The sequence below is a fragment of the Suncus etruscus genome, chromosome 16 (assembly GCF_024139225.1).
Source record: "Suncus etruscus isolate mSunEtr1 chromosome 16, mSunEtr1.pri.cur, whole genome shotgun sequence".
NCBI classification, from domain to species: Eukaryota; Metazoa; Chordata; class Mammalia; order Eulipotyphla; family Soricidae; genus Suncus; species Suncus etruscus.
Window position 1 is genome coordinate 57,218,940 of NC_064863.1, and position 21,249 is coordinate 57,240,188.

At 35.3% G+C, this 21,249-nt stretch overlaps 1 pseudogene; it reads right to left on the reverse strand.

Annotated features, from left to right (window-relative positions):
* Positions 1–692: 692 nt before the first annotated feature.
* Positions 693–793, reverse strand: LOC126033189 (uncharacterized; annotated as a pseudogene).
* Positions 794–21,249: the final 20,456 nt, after the last annotated feature.

Genomic DNA, 21,249 nt, shown 5'->3' on the forward strand with positions numbered 1-21,249 from the left:
TTATTCCATCCAAAATAACATGAATTTGAAGTTTGATTATTTCTAATACTTTAGTAATGTTTTTTTCATTCATCTACAATGAATGTTCTGATTCCATAGTCATCTCTATTACTATCTGTGCATAACTGAAGTATGCATGGCAGAAGTTTCTTGGTCAGTAATTTATGAATCAAACCATTTATTATGAAATTTTATCTGGTAATTTCTTTATGAAAGCTATAGTTAGATGCTTAATAGCAAGATTAGTTTACTTTATGAATTGTTTCAAATACTACAAATTATTTTATCTTATCTATTCCTTGGCATAGGAGGCCTGTTGTAAATAGCCATTCAATCATTATTAAACAACTTGTAGATATTTACTATAAATAACTAAAAGTTTATCAAATATACTTAGGCAAATATTTAATGGAGGGTAATTTATTTCTAGTGCTATATAAATAATTTTAGTCATTTTCTGTCAAATATAAAGACGATCCTAATTCTGTTTAATTAGGGAATGTAGGACCTGATAGATATTCTTATATTTTTACTAGATTTATTTCTGTAATGATTATTTTCTTTGAATTTTGCTTTACTAATTGTTAAATGTGGAATTTAAATATTATTCTACAATTTTTGATGATACAAAATAGCAGGAATTCTAAAAGAAGCTTTAACTGCTGAAAAGTCAGTAATTAAAAATACTCTTAGAAATAATGTAATTTCTTTTTTTTTTTCCTTTCACAGGGGCCATGCTAATCTTCTCTGTATCGTTCCAATCTTTTAGTATATGTGCTGCTGAAGCGAGAACGGAATAATGTAATTTCTAAATAGAAAACAAAAGCTAATTATTGACTAGTTAGTTAAACTAATAAAGTATTTGGAAGCAAATTTATTTAAAAAGTAAGCATAGGCCAGGAAGATAGTGTACTACAGGCAAGGCACTTGCATGCAGTTAATCTGAGTTCTATACTCAGCATCTTATACTCAGCTCTACCAGGAGTTATCCCTAGGCACAGAGTTAGGTATAAGCCCTGACACTTCTAAATAAATAAATAAATAAAAGTAAATATAAACAAGCAATTATTTTAGATTATTAATCACCTCATAATAATTATGGTGTTTCTATCATGAAAGAAAAAAGCAATCTAGTAATAATCATAAGAAATGCTTAAGACACACATAGAGAAAACATACATACTTTAAAGGAATAAAAGTTAAATATTTCAATAGAAAAGCTAACCTTATATATGTCTAAGTGGATCCTTTTATATGGAAAAACTCACAATATGCAATTATTTAAATAAGGAATACTTAAATATGTGAAAAGACTAAAAATACTAAGTTTAAAGGTGAGAGGATAAATCAATGAGAAAATGAACAAAAAATATTTACAATGAAAGAAAATCAAGTGAGATGTAAAACAAGCCAGAAAGATCACGGGTACACACAGCAGAAAGCTGCCCATCTAGGAAGAAGATGATGGGACAGAATGGATAGTTAACATAAAGATCTTACTAAACCTGCTATTGTATTAATGACTATTGGAGATAAAAATAATTTTCACATATGTATTTGCTACTGTACTTTTACTTTTTTTCTTTCTTTTTTTAAAACTTTATTTTATTTCTATTTTTTCAATAACTTTGCTTTCACTTATCTAGAAACAAATGTATTATGGTCAACTATGTGATGCATTTTCTTTAATCACCTTTTTTTTCAAAAGATATTTTTTAAAAATGGGGCCAGAGCGGTGGCGCAAAGCGATAAAGCATCTGCCTTGCGCATGCTAGCCTAGGACAGAACGCGGTTCAATCCCCGGCGTCCCATATGGTCCCCCAAGCTAGGAGCAACTTCTGAGCGTACATCCAGGAGTAACCCCTGAGCGTCACTGGGTGTGACCAGAAACCAAAAACCAAAACAAAACTAAAAACCCAACAACAACGACAAACCAACCAAAACAAAACAAAGAAAAATACAACTTGATTTCTGACTAAATAATTATGATTTAATAATTTTATGTATGAACTTTATAATGAATCTGGTTTAATTGTATGGGGGCCAAAATTCTGATCATAAAAATGATAGATGAGATATGTTCAATGTGGTTGTGAAAATAATTGTAATAGATACCTACAGCCAGGAAACAAACATCAATTAAAAAGACAAAGTTAGCCAGAGAACTAGTATTATCTTGATAATATTTTTAAACTTCTTATCTACACAGTCTGAATGCATAAACTCTACATAAGCTGCTGTTAACTGGATCACTCAATAGAAAGAGAAGAGATAAGATATTTATAGTTATATATATTTTTGAAATCTAGATTTAAAGTTAACAAATTCACATCTATGATTACCTAGTTTTATTTTGCCTAACCTCACTACTGAAGAATGTAAGCAGAAACATAAAGACATTGTAATTTCAGGATCATTTCAGATTCTTAAAAAATTAGTGATGTTAACAAATTTATGGGATCATGTATGTGGCTCAGTGCTGGAACACATGCTTTGCATATTTGAGAACATGGTTTGATCCCTGTCATGATATGCAAATAAAATTTCTAAGAACCCTATTAAGCACTGGTTTATATAGGCCTTTTAAAATATTTACTTTATTAGGAATGAAAATTAGGGACTACAAAATTATCTATTTAAATATTTAAAAACAAACCATTTAAAATAACATGTTATTTAAAAATGTGATTAAAGATCCTAATTTTTCTCCATGGTATTGCTATAGTCTGCCAAGCACTTCCAGATGTGACATAGGTGACACCCTGTACTGCATATTGTGATCTCCAACCATCATTAATATGAATACCTCTAGCCAATGTCTAAACAAGGATTCTTGACAATTATCCATAATATTGTTCCCCATACGTAGCTGTGGGTGTGACCCCTATAAAACATCAATTCCATTGTATGTGTTTGCCATATTTGTCATACAGTATCTTAAAAAACCAACAGTCCTGGGTTAGAATGATATCACAAAGGCTAATACGCATTCTATATATGTAGGAGACTCAAACACTATGTGATCTTCCAAGCACTCTGTGAATGAATGGCCCCTGAGCACAGAACCAGAAGGGGTCTACCAAACATTAACAGATGTGGCCTCAAAATACAAAAAGCGATAACAAAACTCCACATTATTTAATAACACCATTATAAAAATTGGCAATGATAAACTGTCAAGTTTCTAGGAGTTGCATAAATATTCCCAAATTGCAATATTCACAGATATATGACTTTTTATCATAATAACAAATGGTTCTTTCTTTGAAGATATGATCACCGTTGATTTGTTCTCAATTGTCGATCAAAGAGTAAGTGTAAATAATTATTATTTCTGTCAGTTCTCTTTCCAGTAAAAATTATGTTCTATGTTAGATAGTAGCTATTTCAGCTATTTTAGCTCTTATCTCAAAAATCCAAGAACTTAAAATATGATGATTATATTTCAGCTTGCAACAGAAATGTTTATGCATGCTATTTTTTATCACTATTGAAAAATAGGATCTGAACTAGTGGTTAAAAATTAATAAAATAAACTTTTTTACTCCTTCACTGAGAATATCCTTAAGTGAAACTGGAAATCATTTTTATTGGAGTATTTGAACTCAAATAAATATGACCTCTTTTGTGGTTCAGTACTACTGCCTTGTGTTGTATAGAATACAAGCAGTTTTACTCAATACTTATTTTGCATCATCAGTACAAATGTTAACACACCACACTCACAAATCATACTTCAATCTTGATGTCACAACTTGTAAGATTCACAGGGAATCCCAGAGTCAACACTTTGGAAAAATACTGAATCAATTTTTTAAAACAAAACTAGCCTTCTTTTTATTAACTGGAAGTATATTTCCAAGGAATACATTGAAATATATAATAATTCATTTGAAGTGTAAATAATAAAATTTGAACAGTTCAAGTTTAAAATTTAAATACAAAAGTCAATATTTTAAACATTCCATATGGAACTTCAAAAGGAAATAAAAACAAATTACATTTAATATACATGCTATATATTTATCCTTCCCACAGTTCTTCTTACCTTATTTATGTAGTTCTGTCATGAGATAGAATCTTGCAGCTGTTAGAAATAGAATGGAAGTTTTTCTTTGAGATACAAAATATATGAAAAACACTGCAGAAATAATTTCTCTCTTCTAGATTTAACCTCTTAAAACTGAATCAAGTATGGGTTGTGGTTTCAAATAATTCTTTGCTATCTGAAGTTAGTCACATGTCAGTTTTCATCAGCCAATGGTAGGGATATACTAATAACAACAGCAGGTTAATTAAGACATTGTCTAACACACCTATAACCAGTACTGTCATTATCTCTGGTTATCTTCCAGGGTGTTTTGAGGATAGCCAACATCCCATCAGGTATTACAACTTAAAACTTGTACAAAGAAACAAAATTCTCAGAAATAAGTTTCTCAATATTTTTCTAGGATGATACAGTTTGACCCATACCTTGCTATAATTAAAAGTAAAATTTTTTCATTTAAAAGCTGATATGGAAGCCTTATTTCAAGAAATATTTTATTTTTATTCATTTTAACCAATTAAGAAAGTGCAATATATTTCCCAGAATAATTTTAAAGTAATGATAGAATACTGTTATTTTACAAAATGGCTTATATTAAAATACGTAATAGTCCCCCGAGTCTGCCAGGAGCGATTTCTGAGTGTAGAGCTAGAAGTAACCTCTGAGCACTGCCGGGTGTGACCCAAAAACCAAAAACCAAAACCAAAAACAAACAAAAAAAACACATAATAATGATTAAATATATTCAGTGAAAAATAATAGCATGGAACACAATTTTATTTTGTTTTCTCTCATCTGTAAAGCACAAGTTTAATATTACAAAAGACGTGATTAATCAGGAACTGTTATATAAATTACTTACAGTACTTTAAAATTTTGATTTAAATATCTAATTCAAAGGATAGTTGATATCCATGAATTTTATAGTGATAAAGGGAAAAAACTTATGAAATAAAAATGACTCAAAATTATGTGTCATTGCACTTTTGTTTTAAATTATTTTAATCACAAAGTATATGAAAACTACTATACTATATGCTATTTGTGCATATTTGGTAGTAACAGATTTCACTGAATTCTTGATCTATGAATCAACTAAGAGTTATAGGCCTCCCTAATATCTACTCATTAAATGATAACAATTCAATTTTTTTGCTGAATTCTTTTTTTCTTTTTTTTTTTTTTTTTTTTTTTTTTTGGTTTTTGGGCCACACCCTGTGACGCTCAGGGGTTACTCCTGGCTATGCGCTCAGAAGTTGCTCCTGGCTTCTTGGGGGACCATATGGGACGCCGGGGGATCGAACCGTGGTCCGTCCTAGGCTAGCGCAGGCAAGGCAGGCACCTTACCTCCAGCGCCACCGCCCGGCCCCTGAATTCTTTATCTTTTCCTAATCACTACATTTTGCAAATTGTCAGGATTCAGACTTTAGACATAGTCTCTATGACATTTACTCTTTAACTCCCATCCACTTTCTTTGTTTAATATATATTCTTTATAAATTCATGATTCTCAATCCTGGTCTCTTCTCTAAAATCATTTCAATTTTTACATATCTAAATTTCTATTTAGCATACTTCTTTAAAATTTCACATACACTATTAAACATATCCCCAAATGCCATAATTTTCTCTAATCTACATAACTACTTCATTATATTCAATTTCAATACATTGTACTACTTTTTACCCATCTGGCCATAGCAAAAACCTTGAAAATATCCTAGACACTTCTCCATATCCAGCTTATTAGAAAAATTTTAGTCTTTATCTTCAATTTTTACTCAAATCTGACCATTTGACATCATTATCAACAGTACCACTCTAATAAATTTTTTATATTTTTTTATCTAAAATATTGCGTTACTTCTTAACTTGCATCATTACCTCCCATTAAATCTACCCTTTTTATCAGGTGGTAGAGGGGTATAGGAACACACCCAGTGGTAGTATTCTCATCCGACTCAGAGAATCCTTTGGGGTTGCCCTAAAGCTTCACTATCCCTCCAGCTCAACAATGTCTCCCCTTAATCAGCACTAAAAAGGTTACCGTTAAAATCACTTATCAAATTACAGAAAACTATTATGTAGTCTTGCCTTTTACTTCTATGATTTTATTTTCTTTTTTCTGCTTTTGATATGCTTTGGTTTTCATTAATAATATGAAAACAAATGCCTTTTGAGTGCTTGGCATGCAGTACAAATAGATATGAAGTAGTAAATCAATCATTCATTCATAAGGACTTTTTTTTTTTTTTTTTTTTGGTTTTTGGTTTTTGGGCCACACCCGGCTGCACTCAGGGGTTACTCCTGGCTGTCTGCTCAGAAATAGCTCCTGGCAGGCACGGGGGATCATATGGGACTCCAGGATTCGAACCAACCACCTTAGGTCCTGGATCAATTGCTTGCAAGGCAAATACCGCTGTGCTATCTCCCTGGCCCCTCATAAGGACTTCTTACATAAACAATATATATAATCTTTCTCTGTTCTATCCTTGGGCACTTGCGTTGTTACATTTCTTGGCTATTGTAAATGGTGCTGCAATCTGCAATGACATAGGTATGCCCAATTATTTTATTGTTGTTTTTGTATTATTTGGTTATATATCCAGGACTTTAAATGTTGTTTGACATGATAGATATAGTTTCAATATTATCATGATGCTTTATGGACAGGAGTGATAGCACAGTGGGTAGGAAGTTTGCCTTACACACGGCCTATCCAGATTAGATTCCTGGCATCCCATATGGTCCCCAAGCCTACCACGAGTGAATTCTGAATACAGGGTCAGAATTAACCCCTGAGAGCCACCAGATGTGCCCTCCCCAACAAAAACCCAAATTTAATGCTTTCTATAGAGGCCACACCCTTAAACATCTTAATAAACTAAATACAGAGGTTTCTTTTATGCCACATTCTTAACAACAGCTCCTTAAGAACATTTTTAAAAATGATTAGTCTGTTGTTGCTCATTGCTTCCCTTGATTTATTTGTACATTGTCCCAAAGTTAAATGAATTTCATGTATAAAGTAAAGTGAAGGTGGCAAGGGAGAGAATGTGATTTGAAAATATACTATAAATATTTTTCTATACTCTTAATTTATGCATATTGTATATAGATGTTTACGTATATATGTATGTATGTATGCATGCATATTTAAGCACTCACACAGATAATAGAGGACTATAGTTCTTTCCTTTTTCTGTCAAGGATTCCATCTTCTGCAAGCTGAATTAGAGCTTGGTGGATAGGGCATTTGCCTTGCACATCCTAACACAGGTTTGATCTCGGTATCCTATATAGTTCCCTAAGCCCACCATGAGTGATCTCTGAGTACAGAGCAAGTAGGAAGCCCTGAAAACCACTAGATGTTTTACCAAAAAACCAAACAACAGCAAAATCAACAACAGCAAAATCATAATGTGTGACTACGGTAGAGAACCACTAGAAAAAAATACTAAAGCAATTTTCCATATTCTCTTTAATAATATTTTGATGGTGGGCCACAGAGATAGCACAGTGGTAGGGCATTTGCCTTGCAAGCAGCTGACCCAGGACGAATGGTGGTTCGAATGCCGGCATCCCATATGATCCTCTGTGCCTGCCAGGAGCAATTTCTGAGCACAAAGCCAGGAATAACTTCCGAAGGCATCCAGGTGTGACCCCCCCACCACCAAATTTTTGATGGTAAGCAGGAGGATTTGAATGGCTATGCTACATTTAAGTTCTTTCAACTTTTTACTTCTAATAACAGAGATGATTTTAAAGTTCAACTTCTCTTTTATATTTTCTGAAGATGAATATGATCACTTTCTCCTTCTCCCTCTGACTCATTTTACTCAGCATGGCATTCTCCATGTCTAATCTTGTATAAGCAAATTGCATGACTTCACTTTTCCTAACAAGTAGTACAGTATTTCATTATGTAGATGTACCATAGTTACTTTATCTACTCAATTGTTCTCACATACTTGAGTTGTTTCCATATTTTGGCTGTTGCGAATAATACTATGAATAAATGCTGTGAGTTAAAAAAAAATCAAAATCTGAGAACAATAGCCAAAGGCAATATAATTGGTGGGAAGTTCAGTTAAGACAGAGAAAAAGAATACCATGACGGGAGACTTGGAACTAATCTTTGGATAAGAACTGGAAACTGAAAGGCAGTAAAGTGGGATGTACATTATCCTTCAATAACATTATTTCAAATCACTGTGCCTAGAAGGAAAAAGAATCCTAAGCAAAGATTCTTAGTCTAAAATGTAAAATTTTTCTCTATATATTGTATTTTCATAGATTTGTGCATTTCAAAAATGCATGAAGTGCAAAAAAATTAAATCAAAAGCATAATTATTAGCACTATTGTAAACTGTATTACCTAATAATAAAGATTAACCTAATTAAAATGCAGACTTTTCTATTAGTGAAGAATAAAATAATAAAAAGTATTGTGTTAGTTGGTGTGTATATCATTTAATATTTATAAATTGAACAAGTTATTTTTTCCCTAAAAACAAAAAAAAAAAAACAACAAAAGAGAGAGAGACAAGGCAAGTGTCTACCATAAAAGCAGACTGGACTAAGGTTGGAGTAGGTGTAAGATGACAGGAAGGAAACTGAGGAAATTGGTAGCAGAAAGTGAAAGCTGGTGAAGAGATGAGTGTTAAAACATTGTATGACTGAAACTCAACGATAAACAACTAGCTTTTAAGCTCTGTACCTTGTGGTCGTTTAAGTAAAATTATTTAAAGAAAAAAATTAGTAAGGGACCAATAAGTGACAAAATGCTATAGAAGAGACTTAAACTAAGTAACTGAACTAACTTGATTTGGGAACATAAGTGGGACATTAGTGGAGGGATATGGGCATCTGGTTGTTGGTGTGATGTTTGGCCAATATATGCATGAAAGTATCATTAGCTGTACTGTAAATCAGAGTACCTCAATAAAATATAAAAAAGGTACCAGGAAAACAATATAATTCTGTCTCCTTTTAGGAGTTGCCTTAAAAATTAGTTAAGTCTTAATTTTATGCATATTTTTCTAGTATCTTTCTCTTCCTTGCCTCAGTATGTGTATGTGTAAATAGTATTTGTGAACCAAGGCAGTTGAGCAGTAGCCTAAGAGGGGAAGTCAGCTGGCTATTTGCATTTTTCTGGTCTGTTCCTTATAATGGCCAACAGCTTGTCACACTGGCTCTTTGCTTGTAGTCACAAAATCCCTTTCTTCTATACCACTTTGGGTTCTGGCTCACTGTCAGTCCTCATACTCCCTTATTTTATCAATGTAACACATAAAAATAACTTTTATTTTTGGTTTTGGAGCCATGCCTGGCAGAACTCACAAGTTATACTACTGGGTCTTCACTCAGAAATCACTTTGGGCTAGAGGAAACATATGGGATGCTGGAGATTGCACCCCGGCCTGTCTTTGTTCAGCCATATGCAAGGTAAATAAATGCCCTACCATTGTGCTACCACTTAACCTCCAATATAACTTATTTTTATCCATAAATTAAGTCATGGGGATTATGCTAATCTATTCAGTCACCTTCATTCACCAAATATGTGATGTTGTTTTAATAGTCAATTCAGCTAGGCCACATGAAAGGCTTCTCCTAGAATTTCCAGAATTTACCCTAGCTATTAGAGCACCATTGCTCATCAATTTACTACTTTTATATGGCTCCCTACTCACCCTAAATTCCTATCTTGGCTGGAGAAGGAGATATATGCCTCTAACACTTTTTCCACAATTCTATACCTGTCTTTCTGACCACAGCTTACCCAATCAGTAAGAAAAAAGTATTTACATCTACCATTATGCAGTCTGAATTTACTCTACTCCCTAACCTTCTTCTATGTCATTAAGTCTTATGATTTGGCTTAAAGACGGTATTTACAAACCATTCTACATTCTGTTTAATTCTCAAATATATGTTTTTGGAAAGGCGACAGTTACTATTTGTCTAAAAATATAAGCACATGAAAATCTGAATTATCATCTTCAAAACCAGCCTCATTGTCAATTGATAATAACCAATTTCCCCTACTTTGTCCATTGGGTTATTTCTTCAAATCCATTTTGAAAAGGCAATTAGTTGAACAAATTCCACATCCCCAAATGAAAGAATTGTCTCTGTCAGGTACCTCTTAATATCAAAAACATTAAGTCTCGCCTTCCTTCCTGGGAGCTGGGAGGTTTGGCCAGCATGGCGTTTGGCAGCCCTCCGCCATGCCAATGGCCTCTTTAACCAGGCCTAGAAAGGGGGCAGGACATGGGTCACCCCAGCACCCCTCTTCCTCCTTCCTCCGAAATGCCAGGGCTTTTTCTGGCCACATGGCTGTGCAAGCCAGCGAGGTGGGAATAGCAGCACAATAGGTTCTGGCTTTAGGACTTACCAGGGAAGTTTCCTTATTAAATCTGTCCATTGTGAAACCGCGCAGGGGCTATTGCCCTCACGCGGAACATAATGACAAACATTTGGTTATATTGTGTTTCATCTGCTTGTCATAATCTGAAAGCCATCCGGAGCTCATTTTATTCCTTTACTCCCTCACTCCCATCTCTTATTACCCCACATTTAACCATTATTCTGTACTAATGATTTTTGTTTTGGCCAAGGTGGATTACATATCTTTCACAGTAATTTTTTGGGTGGAGTCTGAAGTTTCAGCAGGCAATGCATTATGGCAAAGTTCGATGCTGTAGGCTTTTTGGCCAAGATAAGGTGAAGATGCAGCCTCGGCTGCCCCCCACAGCCTTCTCTCTCCTTCCTCCCCATCCCCAGGGTTATTCCTGGACACCTGCTCAGGGTCCCAGCAAGTGGGTTCCAGAGAGGTGCAATTTAAAAGAGACTCCAGGCTTCCTTGTTCCTGCAAGGAGCTGGGAGGGGACTGGTGAACTTTCAACTTCCAGCAATTAGGAAGCAAAGGCCTCTCGGGGAGTCGGAAGCTTCCACAGGCAACAAGGGGAGGACATGGTTCCATGTGCTCTTCGCTTGTCCAAATCACAGACCAAAGTGGTGTCTCGGAAACACCCCCCTCCCTCTTGGCTATTTCTAAAACATAAAAGGGTCACGTGTATCTCCTTTGTATATCTCAAATGTATTCCCTTAACATCTATAACTCTTTTCAAACATCCTCATATAGTAACAATTTTACCCATTGGATTTGTTATTTGATTGTTTGATTTTTTTTCCCCCTTTGAGATCTGTTTTATAAGCAATACTGGTAGAAGAGAATCTCTGTATAGATTTCATGTTTGAACCAAGTTACAGGGAATGTTAGACTTTATTCGTCGGCCCTCAGATGCACAAACAATATCTTGTGGCATTGCTTCTCTTTTGCATAGGCACATTAAAATGGGAAAATAATACATATGCAAACAAATTCTTATCTAATAAAGATGAGAACACAAATTTGGTAATGTAATTAGGTCTTTTACCCTGAACATTGGCATAATGATTTGGCTTAGGCCTCAGAAGAATGGGCATCACCCCCCACACACCTGAACAATGGATACCATCTATGGAAACAACCACAATTGGCTATAACATTACCAGGATCCAAGCCTTTCCCAGGGAAGACCTACCACTGCTTTGGCATTGACTTACTCCAAAGAGTGCTCCCAACACCCAGACGACTCAGCAGCACTCTGCATGCAGGGCAGATTGCTCCGCATTTAATGGTATGCTGAAACTAGAGGATGCTCCACATCAGCCTGACATCGATAAAAGAAATGCACAGAATCCAGAGTCTTTAAATATAAGAATCTGATAGCAACAATATCTAAAGTGTGAAAAAGTTTCACCGGGACCACGGAGAATGACTTGGGTTGGACGGACTGGTATGCCTGGAACCCAGAGTCGGTCTTATGCCAATAAACTTCTGGGGTGAGGCCTTTTGGTAATCAGGTCAAGGATTTTTTTTTCCATTTTCCCCATTTTTCTGGACCTATGCAAACAATGGCGATTGCCACTATCACACCTTTACTATATTTTTTTACTCTTATCCTTTAAGGAAAAAAATACAACTTACTGTAGTAGAATGCCGGTCTCGAATACAGGCAGGGGATGGGAAGTGGGGAGGGGGTATTGTTACACTGGTGAAGGGGGGTGTTCTGGTTATGACTGTAACCCAACTATGCTCATGTTACAGCAGACAAACTTGAGTTGCCATGTAATGGGTGACTTTGTTGCTTGCACTTTTACTGTAATTGATTCCATTTTTTATCTCCTTAATAATTTCTGACCTATCTTTTATTTTTGTCCTCCTATATGGCATTGTGGTTCTCATTCTTCTCTAAAAATCTCCTGGATGGGAATAAATTGCTTATCTTTTTGGTACAAAGCATATTTGGTACTGCCAAGATATCTTTGAATATTCTTTTTTGGCTTGAAAATAAGGTGTCTTTTTTTGCCGAAAAGCGCCCACATTCATTTTTCTTTCTCCAACTGTACCAGCTGTTCCTTACCACTATGGAAATAATTTATTGTTATCAGATATTATATTAAAAAATCTAGAGGTAAAAGAAATTCTAGTAAACTTTTTTTTGCCAACATAGATTACTTTTTTATAATAATTTTTATTTTGACTAAAGTGAATTACATATATTTTACAGTAATATATTAGGCACATAGTGACATTGAATTATTGCTTCTTGGGGCCAGAGCTGTGGGACAGCAATAGGGAGTTTGCCTTGCACATTGGCTGACCTAGGATGAACCAAGGTTTAATCCCCCACCTTCCTATATGGCCCCTCAAGCCAGAAACAATTTCTGAGTGCATAGCCAGGAGTAACCCCTAAGTTTCACCAGGTGTGGCCCCCAAACCAAAAATAACAAAATTATTGCTTCTTCTTTTTGCATTAACTAAGTATGTTGGGCATATTTGAATCACAAGAATAATTGAAAGTTACAGATGAAATATTATATCCACTTATAGAAAGTAATATTTTATTAACAATCTTAAAACTTATATTCCTAATTAAGAATCCATAATAATCAAATAAAAGCTATTTAATGAGTTTCTATCATGTGTCATATTTCTAATTATATTTAACATAATTTACACAAGACCATTGAAAGTTAAGTAATATCACCTCTTAAAAAAATATAGAAATCAATGTTCAGGAAAGTTAATAATGAACAAGCTCAAAGTTGGACACCCATTAATGGAAGAGCCTAGACTTGTATTTTATTTTTCTTATTATATTATGTTAGCAATTTAGAAATAGGGAGAAGACAAGGTAAAACCTTAGAAGGCAACGACATATTGAGCAATTTAAAAAAAACTGTAGAAGACAGAAAGTTAGCTCAACTGGGTGATTATATACTTTGCATGTTGGACTCCCCCATTTTATGATAGGAAGGAAGGAAGAAAGGAAAGAAGGAAGGAAGGAAGGATAAAGGAAGGAAGGAAAAAGAAAGGAAAGAAGGAAAAAGGAAGGAAGGAAGGAAACAGTAAAGGAATTAAAGATTCTGTTCATGACTAGTTTGACTGAAGAAATGATGTCAGTATAATAACTGATACCAGAGCATTTGCCCAATGACTACATGTGATTCAAGAAGCAAAGGAAGGCCTATGACTCACATAGTAATTTGAAAGACACATCCCAGAGGACAAGAAGAACAGGATGTGTTACTCTGAATCAAAGTTTTATTTTACTTCCTTAGTGAGATCTTTTAAGTTCTATTTTCTTACTCCTTTTAAAAACACACAGGCACATTAAAATGAAGATAGTGAGTAATTATAACAAGAAGGATATGTGGGGGAAGAAAATATGTGGGGTGTGTGGTTTTGTGTGTGTTTGTATAAAATAATCAAAACAGTTGAAGGGGAGAAACAATCATAATGTTGAATTTTGGAGAATTTTATGTGGAGGAATATTGAGTTACCAAAATTTGAAAATTCATTATCCCATTAGGTATATTTATATCAGATAAGGAAGTTGTGCAACCAGCATTAATTAGCAGTAGATCTGTAAAAGATAAGCATGCCAGATAAAAAATACAGAATTCTCAGCTGAAGTTGAACTTTGGATAATCAATATTTTTATGCAAGCATTTTCAATGCAATACTTTCCATTAGTCCTTCCTTCAAAGCTATATACACAGGTGAAACCAAAACGGGCCACTGTCTTTTTGTTAGTAACAAGCAATATTTGGAACATATTTGAGATATATTAAAATTATTTCCCTTCTTAAAATTCAAGTTTACCTTGGTGTTCTTTTTTTTATTTGTGTGTGAATCTGAATAATAGAAACTTGTATTCTATTTATTTTTTATGAAATCCCCATGATTTACAAAGTTACTCATAGTTGAGTTATAGGTATATAATATTCCAGCTGTAGGAATATTACAGCCAGTGGTAACTTTCCTCCACCAGTATTCCCAGGTTTCCTCACATAAGTCCCTCCCCATTGGTTCCTGTATGATTATCAAATCTCAAACCTCTTTTCCAAATTAATAATGGATCTATTAATATATTTCTGTAAATGTGCATTAACATGAGTTAGTGTTTTTATGTACACGTTTAGAGCAAGTAAAATAAAGAGATAATATTTATATATGACTTCAGAGAAAAAATAAAGCTCAGAAAAATTATATTATGTTTCTTTTAACCATAATAATATTAGTACATAAAAGTTACTCAGTGGTTGGAGCAACAGTGCAGATAGTAGAGCACTTATGTTACATGTGACTAACCCAGGTTCCAGTCTTGGCATCATATATGGTCCCCTGAGTAACACCAGGTGTGATTCCTGAGCTCAGAATACCACTGGGTGCATCCCCCAAACCAAAACAAACCAAAATAAGTTACACAAAAATTTATAAAATGCTTACTTTTATCATTTCTTTTATTAATTAAATCACTGTCAATTACAAAGCCATTCATGATTTAATTTCAAATGTACAATGTTCCAACACCCATTTTTCACCAGTGTCCATTTCTCTCTTATTTTTGTTTTTGGGTTGCACCCGGCAGAGCTCAGGGGTTACTCCTGGCTCCACGCTCAGAAATCGCTCTTGGCAGGCTCGGGGGACCATATGGGATGCCAGGATTCGAACCACCATCCTTCTGTGTCTAAAGCAAACACCCTACCTACTGTGCTATCTCTCTGGCCCCCAGTGTCCATATCTCTTCACTAGTGTTCCTAGTTTCTCTCCTGCCTCCCAGATTACCTCAATGGCAGGCACTTTTTTTCTTTTTTTAAATTAACATATATATATATATATATATATATATATATATATATATATATATATATTTTTTTTTTTTTTTTTTTTTTTGGTTTTTGGACCACACCTGGTGACACTCAGGGGTTACTCCTGGCTATGTGCTCAGAAATCGCTCCTGGCTTGGGAGACCATATGGGAAGCCAGGGGTTTGAACCGTGGTCCATCCTAGGCAAGGCAGACACCTTACTGCTTGCGCCACCACTTTAATTAATAAATTTTAATTGAATCAACATGAGATACACAGGTACAAAGCTGTTCATGATTGAGTTTCAGTCATGCATCACCAGTGTATTAGTTTTTTTTCCTGACCTCACCCTGTCAATGGCAGACATTTTTTGTCTCTCTCCTCCTTCTCCTCTCTCTCTCTCTCTCTCTCTCTCTCACTCTCTCTCTCTAAATAGGTAATATGGTTTACAATACTGTTACTTATATACTATAATGAATATCATTTTCAAAACTTTCAGCACCCAGTCATCCTCCAGAGAAATCACTTCCTTCTACCATTGTCATAGTGTTACAGTACCTGACCTATCCCACCTCTCCTGCCCATTCCTACACTACAAAGGATTTTCTTTGTAGGGTGAATTTTCTACAAAGGATCATCAGTTTCTTGCTCTAGTTTCTATTGCCTTCAGGCATCAGTTATTCCTCTGCTGTGTTTCTTTATATCCTGTATATGAGTGAGATCATTCTGTGTCTGTGCCTCTCTTCTGACTCATTTCACTCAGTGTGATACACAACAGAACCATCCATATATCAGGAAATTGCATGACTTCCCCCTCTCTTTTTTTTACAGCCCAGTAGTATTTCATTGTGTATACATATCATAGTTTTCTTATCCAGTCATCTGTCCATGGACATTTGGGTTATTTCCAGATTTTGGCTATTGTGAATACAGCTGCCATGAACACAAGAGTACAGATACTTTTTCTTCTTTGTGTTTTTTGGGGCTCTTGGTATATATTCATTCCCAGGAGTAGAATTGCTGGAAGCTTAATTACTAGTTATTGGGAGGGTAGGGCACACTCAACAGTGTTCAAAAGTTACTCCCTGTTCTGTGCTCAGAAGCTACTCCTAGCAGGCTCAGGGGATCATATAGGATGCAGGAGCTTGAACCCAGGTCAACTGCATGCAAGTAAAATGACCTACCAGCTTTGTTATTGCTCTGACCCAGAACAATTCCTTGTTCCTTAAGGAATGTTCATGTTGTCATCCAAAAATTGGTGTACCAACCAGTAATTCCCACCTCCTCCTGCATTCATTCCAACACTGGCTATCATTGTTCTTTATGATAAGTGCCATTCTCTCTGGTGTGAGGAGATATCTCATTGTTTTGATTTGCATTTCCCTGATGATTAATGTTGTAAAGCATTTTTCATACATCTTTAAGCTATTTGCATTTCTTCTTTGAGGAAGTTTCTATTTATCTCTTCTTTCCATCTTTTCTAGTAATGCTTACCATATTTTGGTAAATATCAGATCAGTTGGTAAGAAAGTAACTTCAGTAAACCTGTGGGCTATTTTTGTATTCTGATCATTGGTTTTTTTGTTTGTTTTATTGTTTGTTTTAGGTAGGAAGGCTCTTCATTTAGTGTAGTTTCATTTGTTGATCTTTACTCACACTTGCATGGCCAATGCCATTTCATCCTTAAAGATGCTTGTAGTTTAAATGTCATGAATGGTTCTGCCTATATTTTCCTCTATTTACTTTTTGGATTTAGGTCTGATTTAGAGGTCTTTAAACCATTTTATTTAATTTTTTGTGCATGATATTAAACAGAACACTATAAAGTTCATTTTTTTGCATGTAGCCAACCAGCTTTTCCAACATCATTGGTTTAAAAGGCTTTATTAGCTCCACTCTATATATTTTGTTCTTTATCTAAAATTAAATGACTATATAACTTAGGGTGTATTTCTAAATTTTTAATTCTATTCAATTGATCTGAAGGTCTGACTTTATTCCAGTATCACACTGTTTTAATTACTACTGCTTTCTAGTAAAGTTTGAAGTTGGGGAAAGTTATGCCTCCCATCATTTTTTCCCCTGAGGATTGCTTTGCCTTTGGAGAGAGGCTATTTTTCTATAAGAATTGTAGGATTTTTATTCTATTTACTGGTAAATGTAATAGGTATACTTATAGGACTGCACTGAATCTATACAATGCTTTGGAAAGTATTGTCATATTGACAATGTTTGTCCTAATCCATGAGCAAGGGATGTGTTTCTTTTCTTATGTCCTCTGTTTCTCTAGGTCATGTTTTGTAGTTTTCTTTGTATAGGTCTTTTACCTATTTTGTACAGTCTTGGAGGAAGAAAACTTAAAGATGCCTTCATGATATATTTAACTAATGTATTTGGACAGCAAATTAAATCAAAGGATGACCTCCATGTCCTCTTTTTCAAACATAATCTGACAACATGTTGTCTCATTCTATCTAGCACTTCTTTAATCCTGTTTGAGCTCTTTCTTTTTCCCTAGAGGTGCAATGATTTGGCTGAGTATCTATATTTTTTTAATTGTTTGCTTTTGTTTCGGAGCCTTATTCAGTGATGCTTCAGGGGTTATTCTTGGCTCTGCATTCAAGAATTATTCCTGCTGGAGAGGTGGCGCTAGGGGTAAGGCATCTGCCTTGCAAGCGCTAGCCAAGAAAGGACCGCGGTTCTATCCCCTGGTGTCCCATATGGTCCCCCCAAGCCTGGGGCAATTTCTGAGTGCTTAGCCAGGAGTAGCCCTTGAGCACCAAATGGTGTGGCCCCCTAAAACAACAACTACAACAACAACAAGAATTGCTCCTAATTTGCTCAAAAAATCAAACCCATATTAGTACATATAATGCAATCACCCTACCTACTATACTATCTCTTCAGCCTTCAGTGGCTATATTAATCTGAAGACTCTATGGACTAATAGGAACAACAAGCTTTACTTCTCTCATAAGATGTTGCATCTAAATTGATTCATTGGTTTTCCAACTACCCCTAAAAGATTCAAATATTAAAACCTAAACTTTTGTCATTATTGACTCATAATATAGTAAGCTTTATTGAAAATCAGGGGTAAATATATATTTGTGTACAGCTACCTTTTCTCCCTGATTAATTTTTTAGAAATGAAATTGCTCATATAAACTCTTATGATCTTATGACAGATCATCAGCATGATGTACCCCCTTGTGCTGGAACTGAATGTGCAGTGTCCTTCACCTGAGAGTCAGTATACATGGACCCCCTTCTGATCTTCTTTATGTTGCTCTGGTCCATCTACCTGCATTTCTCGCTTTAGACTGTATATGCCAGACTCCCTAGAGATTCTTCCACACACATGAGCAGATGGTGCCTTTCCAGTGGCAATGTGTTCTTGATCTAAAGGCCTTCCCAGAGCCTTCATCATCCACTATTTTATTGTTCACATCTTTCATCAAACCAGAGAGATAACTATTTCCCAAGGATGATGAGCCGGCTACTGTCTCTTAATATTCAAAGACTGAAGTCTGGCCAATTGAAGTCTGGCTCAACTCCAGGCCCCGAGTCATGTGGACAAGCTGAACCTGCCAATCCAAGCTCTGGACATTGTCAAATTGTTCATTGTCTGGAATGTTACAAATTCATCAAATTCATCAATGGGATTGGCACCAAAGGGGATGCCTTTGTTCATAGGACAGCTATTAAGAGAAACAATCAGGAAATTTCTGTGTAGCATTGGAGACTGAGAAACTGTAGATTTATATCATGGAAGAGGTGTCAGTGAAGAGCAACCATTATGCTCCCACTTGATATAAGTTCTTCAGATTCTTCCCCAACCAAACTCAGCTGTCCCATAATCACCTGGCCCCTTCAAGTGGGACAGAACCAGGCAGTGCAGGGGTAAGAGTCAGCATCCCAGATGCTGCCACCAGCTGTTTTTCTTCTACCAAAGCTCTTTGTGAGAGGACCTAGCCCCCCCTCCCAACCTTTAGCAGCTTATCAAGATCACTGATGGGATAGAAAAAAAGACAACCCCATGGGAGGCGAAACAACAGCAGGGTTATAAGCAGGTCCCCCCACCCAGATTCCAGCCCAGGTACTGAAGGCCTTTCCATCCCAGGGAATCTCATCAGCCTACCACTAAAGGTAGAGATAAAGAAACCAAGCCCTACCAAGACCTAACTGAGGAGAAGCTGCTCTCAGAACCTCCAAAAATCAACTTTTCTCTAGGTTAGTCTTTTGATCCTATTTGATTTTGATTATTATATTTCTAGTTAAACTATTTGTTCTACCTGTATAGATCTTTAGTTCTATGCGCCATTGCAAACATATAATTATGTATCCAACTCTAATGGTTTAATATAAGTTTGCACAGTTCCAGGAAAATGCATAATGTTGTTATATTTTTAATGGTCTTGGTTTTCATAGTGAATGTTTCGCAATTGTTATGAAGCTTGATTGTGTATATCACTTATCAACTTATTCTCAAATTAAGTATGTCTGCAAAAATGTTCTAACATTTTTGTCCACAGACTATGAAAAAGGAATTTGGATTTTATAGACTCATTATGGTGCTCATTATACAAATTTTTAGCAAACTTCTTTTAAATTAAGTATATTTGCAGAAAGGTTCTCATGTTTATGTTCAAAGGTATATGGAAAAATTGTGATGTATACAAGACAAGGATATGGAAAACACTGATTAGTTTGACAATGATGTATGCACAACTTAACCTATAATGATTTTACAGCTACCAACTAGACTTAGAAGCACTCTGGAGTTAGGGAAAGTAAAGACTTGCCTGAAGCCTACAGTTGAAATGTGTGACCAAATGCTTCCTAGGAAAGGCCACTCTGTTCTAATCTAATCTAGGTTAAAAGATTTTATTTCAATTTTTACTGTGCCTTTTTAAAATAACAGCCACTTTAGCTCCAATCTGCGGTTCCACCTCTTGTGGAGAATAATAGAAAATGGCCCTAATTCACAGTCACTATGAACCTTAATGCAACTGTGAAAGACTTGTAATTCACATTGGTCTCAATAAAAATTATAAAGAAAACATGACTTATATAGTCCTCAATATTTTGAACAAAAAAGGGTAAGTTCTTGAAATGTACTTTATTGTATCGAAAATAAAGATATACCTCAGCTTCCTTTTTCTTTCACCCATTCATCTTGACATGTAAAAGATCTAGTTAGACTAGATTAGCTTGATAGGTACTTTATCTCTCACTGGACCCTCTCTCTCCAAGTTGGGATTTAAGTAGGTCAATAAAGAGAGGCTTGTTTGGTGGTCCCAGGTGAATGTGGATATAAGCCACATGACTTCATGCTTTTTCTCCTTCATTTATTCAAAACCAACTGTTTAAGATATTTAATTAAGATTGAATTAAAATTGAACCAGTTTGGTAATCTGTTTCTATGCCATCATGCCTCCAAGTCCCCTTTCTTCATTTCTTTTTCCCTAGAATTGCAGTCAGACTCCCACATACACCAGAAACACAATCAGGCTGTTTTGTTTTGGTCTGTTGTTTGTTTTGTTTTTAAGAAATTAAGACTTTAAAAATGTAGTTGACATTCAACAGGAAGAGCTCAATTCCACAACTGAACTCAAATAATAAGAGCAATTGAACCTTTTTAGGTTCGACAAGACTATGTGCTGAAAAATCTGGGATATTTTAAGAATGGAGATAAACTAAGCTTCCCTACATCCACCCCACCACCAGAAAACCCAGAATTCTCCTCCCACACCCACTATCTTCCTAGAAGAACAATGGCCCAGCTCTTTTACCATATCTAAAAGGAAGTATTGACAACAAACTCTTCCTAGGTTGTTTGGTGTTGGCTGATACCTCTGGGGCATTCTCAGAATCAGTGGAGACAAAATCCCCTTTCTGTGTAAAGGCACAGCAGCCTACAGCCACACCCAATATCCTCTGACAAAAATGTCCTGCTCTACATTTCACAATTTAATCTTATTAAACTGC